This window comes from Macadamia integrifolia, chromosome 12 (genome assembly GCF_013358625.1).
Source record: "Macadamia integrifolia cultivar HAES 741 chromosome 12, SCU_Mint_v3, whole genome shotgun sequence".
NCBI classification, from domain to species: domain Eukaryota; kingdom Viridiplantae; phylum Streptophyta; class Magnoliopsida; order Proteales; family Proteaceae; genus Macadamia; species Macadamia integrifolia.
Genome location: NC_056568.1, coordinates 7179252 through 7195640, shown reverse-complemented (window position 1 = coordinate 7195640; position 16389 = coordinate 7179252).

Sequence of the window (16389 nt, the reverse complement as noted above, 5' to 3'; positions counted from 1 at the left end):
TGAAGACCCTAAGTTTCCAAACCATGTCTATAAACTTGAGAAAGCCCTGTATGGCCTCAAACAAGCCCCTAGAGCTTGGTATGAGAGATTAAGTACTTTCTTGATAGAAAATGGCTTCTCAAGGGGGAGGATAGATACACCCTGTTCGTGAAGAACTTGAAGAATGACATACTCATTGTTCAAATCTATGTTGATGATATCATCTTTGGCTCAACCAACGAGAAAATATGTACCGATTTCAGTAGCAAGATGAACAATGAATTTGAAATGAGTATGATGAGAGATTAAATTTCTTCCTTGGACTTCAAATAAAACAAGCTGATAATGGAATTTTCATAAACCAAAGCAAGCACACCAAGGAGCTGCTAAAGAAATTTAACATTAACAGTTAAAAATCTTCAGACACTCCGATGAGCTCATCCATGAAACTAACCAAGGATGAGGATGGCACTTATGAGGATGCAACTAGATATAGAGGCATGATTGGGAGCCTTCTATATCTAACGGCTAGTAGACCTGACATCATATACAGTGTATGTGCATGTGCTCGGTTTCAAGCAGATCCTCAGAAATCTCACCTCATAGCTGTAAAAAGAATTTTTAAATATTTGAAAAGCACATGTGATGTTGGGTTATGGTACTCCAAAAACCAATCCATTGACTTGGTCAGCTTTTCAGATGCTGACTTCGTAGGCTGCCATATCGACAGAAAAAGTATCCGTGGTACCTGTCACTTTCTCAACTCTTGCCTTGTATCTTAGTTTAGCAAGAAACAAAACTCTGTTGCTCTATCCACCACCACAGCTGAATATGTTGCAGTTGGTAGATGTTGTGCCCAAATCCTTTGGATGAAGCAAACTCTTCAAGATCTTGGAGTGAGTTTTGAATCTTGCAATAACACTAGTGCCATAAACTTGAGTAAAAATCCCATTTTACACTCAAGGGAAAAGCACATTAATATTCTACGAGACACCATTCAAAATGGTGATGTTTCTCTAGAATACATTGAAACCGAGAAACAACTCGTAGATATATTCACTAAACCACTAGGTGAAGAGCGTTTTAGCTTCCTAAGGAAGGAGCTTGGCATTTGTAACCCATTTGATTGAATGAATAAACATTCCTTCATGCTTATTTATTCTGAAAGCCCAGACTTGAAAAACCCTTTCAAAATTCATAATTTTCTAGATTTTCAGGCAATTTTGGAATCTTTCGATCGACCGCATCAAATCTTCCGGTCAACCACCTCAAATCTTCCGATCAACCACCTCTGACTGAAAGGATTACCGATCAACCTCTTCAAATCTTCCGATCGACCTCCTCTGATCGAAAGGATTATCGGTCGACCGCCATAATTTATCGGTCGACCGGCGCCGCTGAAAAATCGATTTCGAACTCCTTTAAAATTTATTTTTTGAACCATTGTCTCATTTTAAAAATCCATTTTGACCTAAAACCCTATTTCGAATATTCTTCTCCCAAAACCCTAGCTTAGAACCCATTTCTAACCTAGATCTCTCAAGATCCTCTCCCTTCCCTCTTAAAAACCCTCGCATCTCTTCTCTTCTTATGCCTTCATCATCATGGACTCTCACCGCCCCCACAGAGGCAAGAAGACAGTAGCTCAGAAAGGAAAAAGGAAAGCCTCTGACAAAGATATCTGGTTCTCCTCCTCCATTGCTCAAGAATCATGGGATCTTTACATCTCTCGACACATAGAGTAAGGTAGAACCATTAATTCCGACTCTTTGTCCAGGTATGACATCAAAGACCTATTTGATGCTTTGGGATGGGACAAAATTCTCAAACTAGAGTTCAACTATTATCCCTACCTTGTCAAAATGTTCTTTTGCAACCTTACTTTCTCTGGTAAAGGTGACAAGCTTCTAGTCCATTTCTATGTTAAGGGAGTTCCTATAGATATAGACATTCTGATATTAGGAGAAATCCTAAACATCTTTGTGGCAGGGGAACTCAAATACTACCAACCCAAGACCTATATAGAACAATTCATGGATGTTGACTGTGTGTACTCTAGTATCATAAAAGAATATGCTAAAACTCACAAGATTAAGGCTAAGGAACTCATCGATATAGGAAGGATTGTAAATCTCATCATCTCCTACAACATCCTACCAAAGATTTTTCATAGAGATGAAGTCTTCCCATTTCATGCTTATCTCACCTACTGTATTTGTAAGACTGTGAGCATCAACCTTCCTTACATTCTGCTCAAAACCATGATTATCTATGGTGATAGACTTCAAAAGGAAAATCTTCCCTATGGAAGGATGATCTGCCAAATCCTGGACCACTTTCATGTGGATTTTTCTGGTGAATCATTTGAACCTTTTCCTCAAGAGATCCAATCTTTCCACTATTTGCAAGATGCACCTTCTTCCTAAGCAGACCACTAGCTCCAAAAAGACTGATGCTGGACCTAGCTAGCCACAATAACAAGGAAGTGATGATGGGAACATCATCCTTGCCCAATTGGTGAAGATGGAAAGAAAGCAGAATGAGATTCTCAAGCTCCTACACAAAGATGAGAAAGATGAAGATGACAGAGAAGAAGAAGAAGAGGAGGACACAGAGGATGAGGATGCAAAGGATTAGGAATCCTTACTCCTTTTATATAATCTTACTAAACTCTTACTCTGTTTTTATCTTGTGGAACTTAGTCTTTGTTTTAGTCTTTTATGTTACTTTTTGCTGAAATACTCTGAGATACAAAGTTGAACCTATGGTAATTTTCTGTGTTATATTAATTTAATTTTTCTTTAGCACATACTCAGGGGGAGCATTTTAATAACTTGTGTCGTTTTGATTCCCTTTTTGCTGTTGACAAAAGGGAGAGAAACATCTTTAAACATCTATCTTTATAGTATCTATCTTTGTTGAAATGAAAAGTATCTATCATTTGTTGAAATGACAAGTATCTTTCACTGAATTAAAACATCTATCTTTATAGTATCTATCTTTGTTGAAATGACAAATATCTATCATTTGTTGAAATGACAAGTATCTATCATTTTTTGAAATGATAAGTATCTATCACTAAATTAAAATATCTTATTGAACTTTGCACTGTGCTATCTTATTGATCTTTGCACTGTGCTACTGTCATTTATTGTATTTGGTTATATTGCCTGTGTTTGTTTGTCATCACAAAAAAGGGGGAGATTGTTGGAAAACATGTCCACAATTCTTGCTATGTTTTGGTGTTAACAAACAAACATACGTCTTTAACTTGGTTTGATAAAATGTGATTAGTTTGAAGAAAGTAATTAGTTTGAAGAAACACTTAGAAGGTCGAATCAAGACATCAAGGTTTGAACTCGTGCAAACATGACCTTGAAGCTTAAAGACATTCAAGACCGAAGATGAAGATATCAAGACCTATAATAATGAAGATATCAAGACCCAAGATGAAGACCATAGGATAGAGAATATATTTTGTAATTTGTACACACATTGCATATGCACGCACCTCATGCATCATACTAAAATGACCTTAGGTGGTAAAGTGCAATATGCACTAGTAAAACTTTGAAAACAGATTAACCTGCCTCAAGGGCATTTTGGGCAATCTTAAAGTCGGTATTAAGAGATGAAACCTAGAAGTTGTAGGAGATTGAGTTGCGATTCCAATGCAATTGATCTCAGGTCAATCCAAGGTCAGACCAAAAAGTTATGGTCAAAACACTGACGACTGGTCAGTATGATAGCATTTTGTCAAAACAATCTGTCATGCTGGCAGTCGACCGAATGGAATCCCCGATAGACCGAAACTGTTCGAGACCATAGCCGATTGATTGGTAGAAAGTCCCGATCGATCGGTGCCTCCCTGGAAAAGCTCTAACAGCTAATTTTTGACCTCAATGGCTCTTTCCAATCGATTGGCTACCGATGGCGATCAACCGATGGTCCCAAAATACGATCGTTAGAGCCTGATTTCCTACCTAAAATGCTTCATTAAGCTCACCTATAAATACCCAAACCACTCTTAATTAAATATGAATTAAGAAAGAGCATTAAGAGCATTATTGTAAGCATTCAAGAGTCATTAAGATTATTCTATTCTACTTGAGTCGTTCGATTACTCTAATCCCAACAAAAGGCTCAAGTCTCAATCAAGTCTTTCACTCTCTCCTATGCAAGTCAAAGCCATAAGAAAGGACTTTACAAAGGTACATCATTTATCTCTCTTTCTTGTCATTTGTACCACATTTAAGGTATTCCTCTTATTCCACTACTTATTTATTTCTGTTTTTACAATTCTAGACTGTACTTAGGATTGCAAGGATTCTCTTCTCCTGAAAAGAGGAAGGTGTCTCTCTACCTCCAAAAGAGATTGTAAAGGAGTCTCTCTGCCTGTAAAAGAGATTTGTAAGGATACTCTTATCCGTGAAAAAGATTGTAAAGGTTCTTCCCTACCTACCATACTGAAAGGGAGAACTAGTGGAATATCTTACAAGAGGATTCTTGTATGGAGTGGACTAGACTCGGATTGAGTCGAACCATTATAAATCTTGTGTTGTGTGATTGTGCCTATGTTATTTATTCAGCATCGTTTTTAACTTGCAATCATACTTGGTACCTATACATCAAAAGAGTTAATTTCCACTAATATAACCTATTCACCCCCCTCTAGGTTATTTCACAGCTGTCGCGTATGCACTCGCTGGTTGCTACCCCAGCTTGCCTGTCTGCTACCTATGCCCGTGCCCCCTCTACATTGTCTACCTGCTACCTATACCCGCACCTTTGCCCGCTACTGCCCATGGCTGCGGCCTATTCTTGCCACCAATGCTATAGTGCCACACACCCACACCCCCATGCCATAGTGCCTGCCATGCACCGTACACCCATAACATTGCCTGCATTGCCCACCCTCCTATACTAACCATGCCCCGTGCACTTCGGCCCAATCTTGTGCACCACCCACAATGACCGAGATTGGTTTTCCGCTGGCCCGATGGGTGAAGGAATTCTCCCTTCACCCATTTGAAACCAAAATCTCACTTTTTTGGCTAAGGATTCTCTCTCCCAAAAACCCTCTTTTACCCATTGGATAAAAGCCCGTTTCACCAATTTTAGTCCAAAAGCCCATTTTTTCCATTAGATAGAAGCCTGCTTCACCCACTTTAGGCAAAAAAATCTCTTTCATCCATTAGAAAAAGATGTTCCTCTTTCCCATTGATTGAGAAAACCTATAAATACCCCCTCCTTTGGATTTTAGACACCAAACAACCGTGTCTCACTCCATAGTAGTGAAGCTCTGTCCTCTCTCCTCCCCTCCCCCTCTTGAGTTTCTTCAGGTCTTCAGAGCGATCTTCGTCAAGATCCGAAATCTTGTTCGGATCTTCGAAGTGTTATTTGAGACTTTGAAGATCTTTAATCCAAGTTCTTAGTCTAATCCAGTTTTTACCAAAAGTAGTGTGCTCTTCAACCCACTCCTTTGAGTGTTCTTGAGTTTTACCAGAAATAGAAACCCCCCTTGAGGTTCTTTAGGTCTACGAAGATATCTATGTCAAGATCCGAAACTCTGTTCGGATCTTCAAAGTGTTCTTTTAGACTTTGGAGATCTTCAGTCCATTTTTAGGTCAATCTGTTTCTTTCCAAAAATAGTCATTCCTAGCGGAAGCCCTGTCTGAGTGCCCCTAGAATCTTTCCAGAAATAGCCATTCCCAACAGAAGCTCTATCGAAGTGCCACCTCAGCCTAGCCCTCCCCTAGCCTATCCCCAGCGGAAGCTCTGCTGTAGTTCCACCTTAGCCTAGCCCTCCCCTAGCCTATTCCCAGCGGAAGATCTACTGGAGTGCCACTTCATCCTAAGCTCGGGAATAGCCTTCCCTAGCTGAAGCTCTGTCCGAATCCAAATCTGAAAGAAACCATTCCTAGCCGGAACCCTGTCTGTATATCATCACAGTCAGCATCTTTCAAGAAAGGAAGTTGGAGGTCAAGACCATCTTCTCCTGAGCCAAGAGAACATGAAAGACAGTCCAAGTCAGTACTAATCAAGGGCCCACCCCTCTTGGCTTGAAATAGGGGTTAAGTTCAGGTACAATTTCTCAATCAAATTGTCATCATGTAGACTTTATATAGACATTGTTTTAGTGTATATAGTAGTTTAAATTCAATCAATGTATATATGTGTGATAACTTAGCCATGCATGTAGAATAGTAATAATTATGAAAAATATTCGTTCTTAAGCATCTAGTAGGAATATCGATTAAACTGGGTAGATTGGGTGCCTAATACCTTCACAATTTTGTAACCTGACACTTAACCTAAATCTCTGGACCATACTAAATTTTGGGCCATTTTCTCAAGAATTGGGCCCACCCCAGGGTCCCAGGACCATAATCCTAGGTGGCTACTCCAAATCCCCATTTGTATGATCCCGATCCCTATATTGGATAGTCATCAAAACCCCGTCTCAAATGATAAATTTTACACTCTTACGAAATAGGCCCCCATATATCTTTGAGTGACGATACGGTGGTGCGAGGCCCGTAGGGTAAGCACACATGATACTCTCCCCTCCCCTCATATGAAAAAGAAATGAAAGAGAGAGGAGAGAGGACGGAATCGACGATTCATGAGTCCATTTTCGGCCACTACCCTCACAACTTGTCATTTTCTGGACACTTTGAAGCAAAATGTCCAATGCCTCCAGTGTTGAAGCAATTTAAGGATAATTTTCCCTTGTATTTTCCTCTTCCTTGTTTGAACTTTCTAGCCAGGTAAGCTATTATCTCATCATCAGAGTCTTCAGATTCACTCTCTTGCTTATCTTTAATTTTTTTTAAGGCACCTTCTTTTTCTGTGGGCTTGGGCTTGACCATCCTCAGCTCATAAGCAATCAGAGTTCTATGTAGTTCATTAAATTTCATTGTGTCCAAGTTTTTCGATTCTTCAATGGAAGACACCTTAGGGTTGTATATGTCAGGTAAAAGTCTCAATGTTTTTTTTACTACTATTGCATCCGTTACCTCTTCTCCTAACCCTCTAATAAAATTGATGATTTCATTTACCTTGCTCATAAACTGATCAATGGTCTCTTCCTTAGACATCTTCAGACTTTCAAATAAATTTCTATGGTGTTGTAGCTTTGCCTCTTTGATTTTATCATCTCCCTCATGAATAGTCTTTAACTTGTCCCAGATGTCTTTTGATGTTGTACAACCAACCACTTTTGCAAACTTATTGCTCACTAAAGAGCCTAGAAGTGCATTCATTGTTTTGGCATCGTCTTCACACTTTCATATCTGTTTTATCTGAGATGTTTATAGTGAGGGGTTGTAACCATTCATCACTTCTAACCAAAGTCCATAACCTTGAGACTTCAGGTAAGCCTCCATCCTGATCTTCAAGAAATTGTAATTTGACTATTCAAAGAAAGGAATCTTTCCATGCATACGATTACTGTCATTGTTGCCATTTGTATCTTCTTAATATTCAGACTCAAAACTGTTAAGCTTCCTCCTTAGGGAACCCTGCTCTGATACTACTTGATGTTCCTATGTTGACATTGAGAGGGGGGTAAATCAGTGGTTCCAAAAATTACCTTGTTTGCAACCCAATAACAAAACTTCCAATTTTCAAGTTCTACATTGGCCGGGGAAATCCTATAATTAATAATCACGTAAACAATGACAAGTCTATTTCACACCACAATGTGGCTGGGTCCACTAGACAATGTCCCACCACTCTGCAGAACACGTACTTCAAATATATGTAGAAAAGTAAATACGAGACAATAACATCAAATATACGTGGTTTGGCCAGAGTGCCTACATCCATAAGGTTTCTTATTTCCCTAATACTCAACTTTTTCAACCGCTACATCGGTTCAGAAACACCTATCCTTGCATTAATCTAAGATGCAACTCAGACAAGGGCAACTACCCCACACCCTAATCAAGCCCCAACTTGCTAGGTTCACATTTTTAAATCAATAAAATAAAATCCCAACAAAATACATTATTGATCTAGAGTTTCTCAACAACAAATAAACTCTAGAATACAAAATTAGGGATTTCAGATACGGATTACCTCAGCCAGTGTAATCCTGTTGATGATTGCTTGCTTGATATATAGAAGAAGAAGAAGAACATGCTTAAGCCATCAACATAGCAGCAAAAGAGTAACCTTACTTTCTTGTTCAGAATCAAATCTCCATTGCATGCTCAATAAAGAAAAGGTGGGATAGCCATCGAACTTATATCTCTCTTCTTTCTCTATTTCTCTCTAAAACAGCTGCCAAGGGTCTTCTATTTCTGTTTTGCAGCGTTAGCAGAGACTCACGACCCCTCTAATCTAATGTAGTATTCAATAGCAACTGACTCAAGGATGCCGTGTCAAAATCGAGATTGAGAGCCACAAGACTCTCTGATAGAAAGAGTCCACAACTAACGAGGATTCCTCACCGCTTGAAACTCACTCTCTATGTCAAATTTTGCTAATATATTGAGTAGCAGTAGCTCAAGCACATGAAACGAATGTTCCACTTCAATTGACTACTTTCTAGCTGTCCAATGAAACACTGAAACATAACATCACGAAATCCTCTTAAAAATCAGATTTTATAATTGTTGAACCAATAACACCATAGCATCAAGAGTAGGAGACGTACACCTATGTGAAAGGAGTTCTACTCCTATTGGACTGCTAACAAAGCTTACCCATCTATTTTACAATTTCTGGCCAAATTCAGCTTTGAGTAATTGATAATAGAATCATGATTGAATTGTACTTTGTATATCATATAATAATGCCATACATAGGGCTTCTGTCCACGTGTATTAGAACCCAATTCCATCAAAACTCAAGAACACATACTTCTGTCCACGTACTAGAAATAGTTACAATGGCTGAAATTGTAAACTCTACGGTGCTTAATGACATCATCGTTCATAAGCTGCTGAAGTATTAACTCCATAATGCTTGAATAACTTGAAACCTGTTGCCATATAATTTAATCAATTAATTCCACAAGTCCTCACCTCATAATGTAGTTGAACCATATTATTGAACCAAGTAACCATGCGCAGTTTGACTAGGCCGAGCCTATAATAAAATTCTGAAATATAAAATTGAACCATTAAATTGGTTCATTATTAAATCATAAAATCATTAGTTAGTTCTCAACTAGGCCGAACCAATTTATCATATTCCGTTGCTCTTGGTTGCAACAATGACAACATGCGATCCAATTTCATAACAGTTATGATCCCACATTAATAAAATAACATTTCCAACTATTTTCGCTTTCTTTTCTTTTTCTTCTTCACAGACTGGCGATGAACAGAGCCGACACAAAGCCCCCTCCTGCAACATGCTTCTGCCCCATCCTCCGTACCTTCCATCCCATCCACTGCTATCTGTCCTGGGCGAGTAAGCCAACTGAGTTTATGTAGGATCTCATTCCTACCATTTCACACCACAACCATCCACACTAGATCGGATAGTGTCGGCCCAAGAAAATCTCTATAGATCCAAAGGCCTAACAAAGAACCTGGTGCAAGGATGGGTTGGTCAAGTTGTTGAGGGCCGCTTTCCCTTGTTCTTCTTCTTGTAACACTTTATTGATTTACCCTCATTTCCCCGCAAATCCTACCCAAAAGGATTTGTAGAGTGATAGGGTGGCAAAAATTGATGGCCATGTAAGCTGACAACCCCTGTTATTTATGCATGGTCGTCTCTTCATTCTCGTACCTCGGACATCCAAACGAGCAAAGGGTTTAGTATTTTGTGGAAAACCTCACTTACCTCCACCCACTTTTCCTCCGCTAAACAAAAAGGGCCTATGGGAATTTGTACAGCTACATAAATATGAAACAAGGAATAAACTAAAGACAGAGGATTCTCTAAGCAAGCATAGTACTCAAAACCCTCTATATTTTGTTTTCTAATAAATTTTCTTACTTTTAGAAAATTAATATAATAATATATATGAGGAGGTATAGTCTACACCTTTGGCTCGGCTTAGACAGCCTTTTCCTTGGACTAAATTAATATTTTATTCTCTAATTATTAATCGGCTCAATGACATTTTTTTTTTTTGGCTAACAATCAGCAAAGTGATATTGAAGATACATAAGTAAAATGAGGATTAACCTAAAGTGTATAAGAAAATCTAAAATTATTAATAGATGTAATCCATGGATCATGCCAAATTGATACATTATGATCTTTACTTTGTACAACACTAATGTTTGAAAGACGGGAAGAATTTTGACAACTCTACTCGAGATCACATATCCTCCTTTAGATAAAGTGGATGGATGAAGTAGACAATTGTGAGGAAAATGTGATGCTTTCATCATATATAGGCTAACATCTAGTCATTGCATAAGTGTGGGTTAGTGGATGAGTGGGCTTGGTTGGATTAAGCTCTATGCATAAGGTGATCTCCTTAGTGAGTAGAGGCTTCGATTATTCCGTTCTAAAAGTGAAAAGCATGATTATTATTTGTGGACTTTATTAACATCTGGGCCCATTATGGGATAGGCTTAATAGTTTTTTTTTTTTTTGGTACAAGGCTTAATAGTTACTAACCCTAACAATTGTATTGAGAAGATAGCAGACAAGATTAACAATAAGAGGAAAGCGAGAGAATTCTTTGTTAAACACTTTGGATCTATGTTTGAGTTTCATCTTAAATCTCTTGTATATATAATCTTGTATTTAAAATTTAGCATGTTGTTCTTAATTTTGTTTATTTTTACAATTGCTATCTACTCCAACATAATTGAATCGTTGAATTGATGATATTCTTTGCAGAAACACAACCCTAAAATGATGCAGAAGATAATGGAAAAAAACAAACAATGCACATGGATTTTACGAGGTTCGACAAGGTTGCCTACGTCCCCGGTGAGATGAGATCCTGCTTCACTATCAATGGAGAATAGGGTTACAACGCTCGTCCTCACACCTCTCAGTATTGCTTGCATTACAGAGAAAGAAACCCTCGCTATAAATATATAGCGAAAAAATCCTAATCCAGATTAAACTATAATTGCCACCCTAATCCGGATTAAACTACAATTGCCCTCAAATAAAAAATTCGAGCGGGGCTGCGCCCCCTACACCCCCTGCTATGCAAGAGGGCCTCCTGCCCCCCTTGCAACCCCCACGGCCCGTTAACCGGCTAGCGGGACCGCCGTCCTGGCTGTCTAGGTGCTGCACCAGTACTCCCTGGATTAAACTGCGACGGAATACAAGACATCATACACCAACAATCTCCACCTTGGCTTGAATTCTGTCGAGCCTCTTGTAAAGATAACTTGTAGACGTCTTCATTATTGTACCTCATTAGAGGTACAAACCCGCACCTGTTTGGTGCGTCCCTCATCTTCAACAATGAGTAATATTAATCAAGTCCAAACAGGACTCGAACTTCTCTGTAGTAACTGGCTTTGTAAACATATCTGCAGGATTGAGATCTGTATGAATTTTTCTCAAGTGAATACTGCCTTCTGACACAAGCTCCCTGATCTTGTGAAATCTCACATCAATATGCTTTGTCCTTGCATGAAGCACCTGATTCTTTGCAAGATGTATGGCACTCTAACTGTCACAATGTAACATTGTACCTCCTTGCTCCAAACCCAACTCACGAACTAGTCCAGCCAACCAGACTCCTTCCTTGGCAGCCTCAACTGCTGCCATGTACTCTGCCTCTGTAGTGGACAATGCAATTGTAGACTGAAGCATCGCCCTCCATGATATAGGTCCACCAGCCAATGTAAACACATACCCTGTAGTAGACCTCTTATCTAAATCACCGGCATAGTCAGAATCAACATAACCTGCCAATTCTGTAGAACTTCCCTTGCCACTGAACATAACACCTATATCTTTAGTCTTGCTCAAGTATCTGAAGATCCACTTAATTGCATTGCAATGCTCCTTCCCTGGATTACTCATGTATCTGCTCACAACACTGACTGCATGAGACAAATCCGGTCTGCTACAAACCATAGCATACATGAGACTCCCAACTGCGCTAGCATAAGGTACTTGAGACATCTGCTCCACCTCCTCATGTGTTGTAGGGCATTCCCTTTCAGATAACTTGAAGTGGCCAGCTAACGGAGTGCTAACCGGCTTGGCCTTTTCCATATTGAAACGCTCTAGCACCTTTTCAATATACCTCTTCTGAGTTACCCAAAGTTTACCTGCATTTCTATCTCTAAGGATTTCCATGCCAAGGATCTTCTTTGCGGCACCAAGATCCTTCATCTCAAATTCAGCACTCAACAAAGACTTCAAGACTATATCATGTTTGTTCTTTGCAGCAATGAGCATGTCATCAACATAAAGCATCAACAAAATAATGGAATTATCACTTGACACTTTATAATAAACACAACTATCATACTCACTTCTTGTGTAGCTAATCTTCATCATGTGGGAATCAAAGCGCTTGTACCACTGCCTAGGAGATTGCTTAAGGTCATAAAGCGACCTCTTAAGCAGACAAACATGGTCTTTCTTTCCCTGCAACTTGAAACCTTGGGGCTGCTCCATGTAAATCTGTTCCTCCAAGTCACCATGAAGAAATACAGTTTTCACATCAAGTTGTTCAAGCTCTAAATCATACATGGCCACCAAAGCAAGTAGTACCCTAATCGAAGTGTGTTTCACCACTGGAGAAAATATTTCATTGTAGTCTATCCCCTCCTTCTATGCATAGCCTTTGGCTACAAGTCTGGCCTTATACCTTTCATGCTCCTTCTCAGATGCTACCTCTTTCTTACGAAAGACCCATTTACACCGAATGATTTTTCTTCCCTTGGGTTTTTCCACAATCTCCCAAGTCTTGTTCTTCTGTAGAGATTCCATTTCCTCTATCATAGCTGTCATCCATTTATCATGTTGTGCATCACTCAAAACATCATGGTAGGAAGATGGATCACCTGTACCTACAGTGAGGGCATAGGCAACCATGTCCTCAAACCCGTATCTCATAGGTGCTTTGTGAGTACGCTTCCCTTTACCCTTTGCCACAGTGTAGGGAACTTCTACTGCTTCCTGTTGTCCTGGTAAGTCATTTGATGACTCATTCTCTCTTGTTGTTTCTAGCTCACCTAACTCCACCTGCACAGTAGAACCTTCTTTATTTTCATCAACTGCTTATGAATTGTAATTTGACTTCATTATATGAGACTCATCAAACACAACATCTCTGCTAACCACAACTTTCTGTGAACTTGGATCCCACAACTTGAATCCCTTTACACCTTTCTTAAAACCAAGAAAGATACATTTCTTAGACTTTGAGTCTAACTTGGAACGCTGCTCACTCTCAACATGCGCATAGGTTGGACAACCAAATATTTTTAGAATAGAATAATCTACTGGTTTTCCTATCCATACCTCTTCAAGAATTTTACAATCAATCGCCTTTGATGGAGACCTATTGATGAGGAAACATGCCATGTTCACTGCTTCTGCCCAAAATCTCTTGCTCAACCTTGCATTCAGCCTCATACTCCGAGCTCTTTCTAGAAGTGTTCTGTTCATCCTTTCAGCTACACCATTTTGTTGTGGTGTCTTTGGAACTGTGAAGTTATGTGTAATCCCTTCAGCTTTGCACAATTCTAGAAACGGCTTGTATGTGTACTCTCCTCCATTGTCTGTTCTCAAGTATTTAATTTTCTTTCCTGTCTTCCTTTCTACCTCAGCCTTCCATTCCTTAAATTTAGTGAACACCTCACTTTTATGCTTTATGAAGTAGATCCAGACTTTCCTTGAGTAATCATCAATAAAGGTCACGAAGTATTCTGCCCCACCTTTAGATTTTGTTGTTGAAGGACCCCATACATCGATGTGTACATAATCAAGCACCCCTTTACTCTTATATTTTACAGTTTTGAAGCTAACCTTGCACTGTTTTCTGAACACACAATACTTGCAGAAGTTCAATTTACAAGTTTTTACTCCCTTCAACATTTTCCTTTTATGAAGCTCCATCAATCCTCTTTCTCCCATATGCCCTAACCGCATATGCCACAGATAGGTATCATTTGTATCAAATACTGCATCTGTAGTCACAGATGCTCCACCTATAACTGTGCTCCCTATGAGTCTGTATAGGTTTCCTGCTGGCTGTCCCTTCATGACAACCATTACACCCTTAATAACTTTGAGAACTCCACCTTCTGCTATGTACTTGCAGCCATTTGAGTCAAGTGCCCCCAAAGATATTAAGTTTTTCCTTAATTCTGGTACATGTCTCACATCTGCTAAAGTTCTTACTATCTCATCAAACATCTTGATTTTGATAGTGCCTATCCCAATGGTCTTGCATACGGCATCATTCTCCATTAGGACAGACCCACCATTATATGGTTGATATGTATCAAACCAATCCTTATGCGGACACATGTGATATGAACATCCAGAATCTAAAAACCAAGAATCAGAAGGTTGATTCTTACCTGATGATATAGAGAGTACATCTCCATCATCTCCATCTGAAATGTCAGCCACTCTAGCTTCCTCAGATGCCTTATCTACACCTTTCTTCTTTATGTCCGCCTTCCTCTTCAAGTACTCTCTCTTCATATGACCTTCCTTCTTGCAATAGTAACAAGAGACCTTTGTCTTTGCCCCTTTTGATTTTGATCAACTCTTCCCAGATCCCTTATGATTTGATCTCCCTCTTTCCTGCTCCTTGTCACCTCCGAAAAAACCTTCTCGTTGAGATTTCGTACTACTGACCTTCTTCCTTGTATCATTGGACATGAGGGCAGCTACGACTTCATCCATCTCATGGGTTTCCTTCCCGTACAAGAGAGTCATTACTAGATGATCATATGATTCTGGGAGCGACGACAGCAATAGTAACGCCTTGTCTTCATCCTCGATCTTAACCTCCATGTTTGCAAGTTTACTTATGATCTGATTGAACATGTTAAGATGCTCTAATAGATCCGTACCTTCCTCCATCTGTAGAGAGTATAATTGCTTCTTCACGAACAACTTGTTCGTTAAGGACTTCGTCATGTAGATGCTTTCAAGTTTCGCCCATAACTGCGGTGCAGAATCGATACCCACAACATATTGTAGGGCATCATCAGAAAGATTTAATCGAATAGCACTTACCGCCTTTTCCTTCATCTCTTCCCAATCTTCGTCAGTAATTTTTGCAGGTTTCTTCGACTTCCCCAACAACGTTTTCGCCAAACCCTGCTGTATCAGAAGATCCTTCATCCTTTGACGCCAGAGGGTGAAATTGTTCTTCCCATTAAACCTCTCGATGCCATACTTGACATTCGATCCCTTCCCTGCCATCGTGATAGTAAACCCTAGAAAACGGAAACCTAGAGCTCTGATACCAATTTGTAGAAACGCAACCCTAAAACGATGCAGAAGATAATGGAAAAATAAAACAAACAATGCACACGGATTTTACGAGGTTCGGCAAGGTTGCCTACGTCCCCGGTGAGATGAGATCCTGCTTCACTATCAATGGAGAATAGGGTTACAGCGCTCGTCCTCACACCTCTCAGTATTGCTTGCATTACAGAGAAAGAAACCCTCGCTACAAATATATAGCGAGAAAAAACCCTAATCCGGATTAAACTACAATTGCCACCCTAATCTGTCCTGGCTGTCTAGGTGCTGCACCAGTACTTCCTGGATTAAACTGCGACGGAATACAAAACATCATACACCAACAATTCTTGAGATTCAAAAATTGTTCTTGCTGTTTTGACTCTGTTGATAATGTTTTGTTAATCTTAGTTATTGAAGATTGTTTTCTTTCTCATTGTCATTCTCTCTTCTTTCCCTCTTGGATTTATATTCAAAACTATCACAAATTCGTGAAAATTAATGCAGTTCATCAAACCTGTTCTTTCCGTTGGATAATTTGTTTCTTCTTCTTCTACTTCCCTATAAATATATAATAAGATAACTTTGGATCATCATTGTTACACATTTAATAAGCTGGTAGGGAAGGGAGCGACTAAAGAAAAAAGATGATAGGAAAGGGTAGTAAGTCTATCAATTTCTCAATTTGAAAGTACCAATAGGCTTTATAAAGGAACATAAATAATTAATGATGGTGGAATATGATCGAGCATGGTTATATGAAATTGTGTTTTGACCACAAGGGTTAGATTTTATGTATGTTGTTTCAAATTCCCTTGTTAGGAGTGTCTTGTCTATTATGGATAGGATAGTTTGACCTAATTCCTATCATTTTTTTATCTGAAAATTTCATTTCAGGATACAATAGTGTAACATTTAATCAATAGATTTTCTTTCTTTAAAAAAAAAAAGAAAAAAAAAGGGAAAAACGCATGAATTGACTATGCACTCAATGATGGTTTGGGTGTTGTTGCCTACAAATTTTGTTTTCTTTTT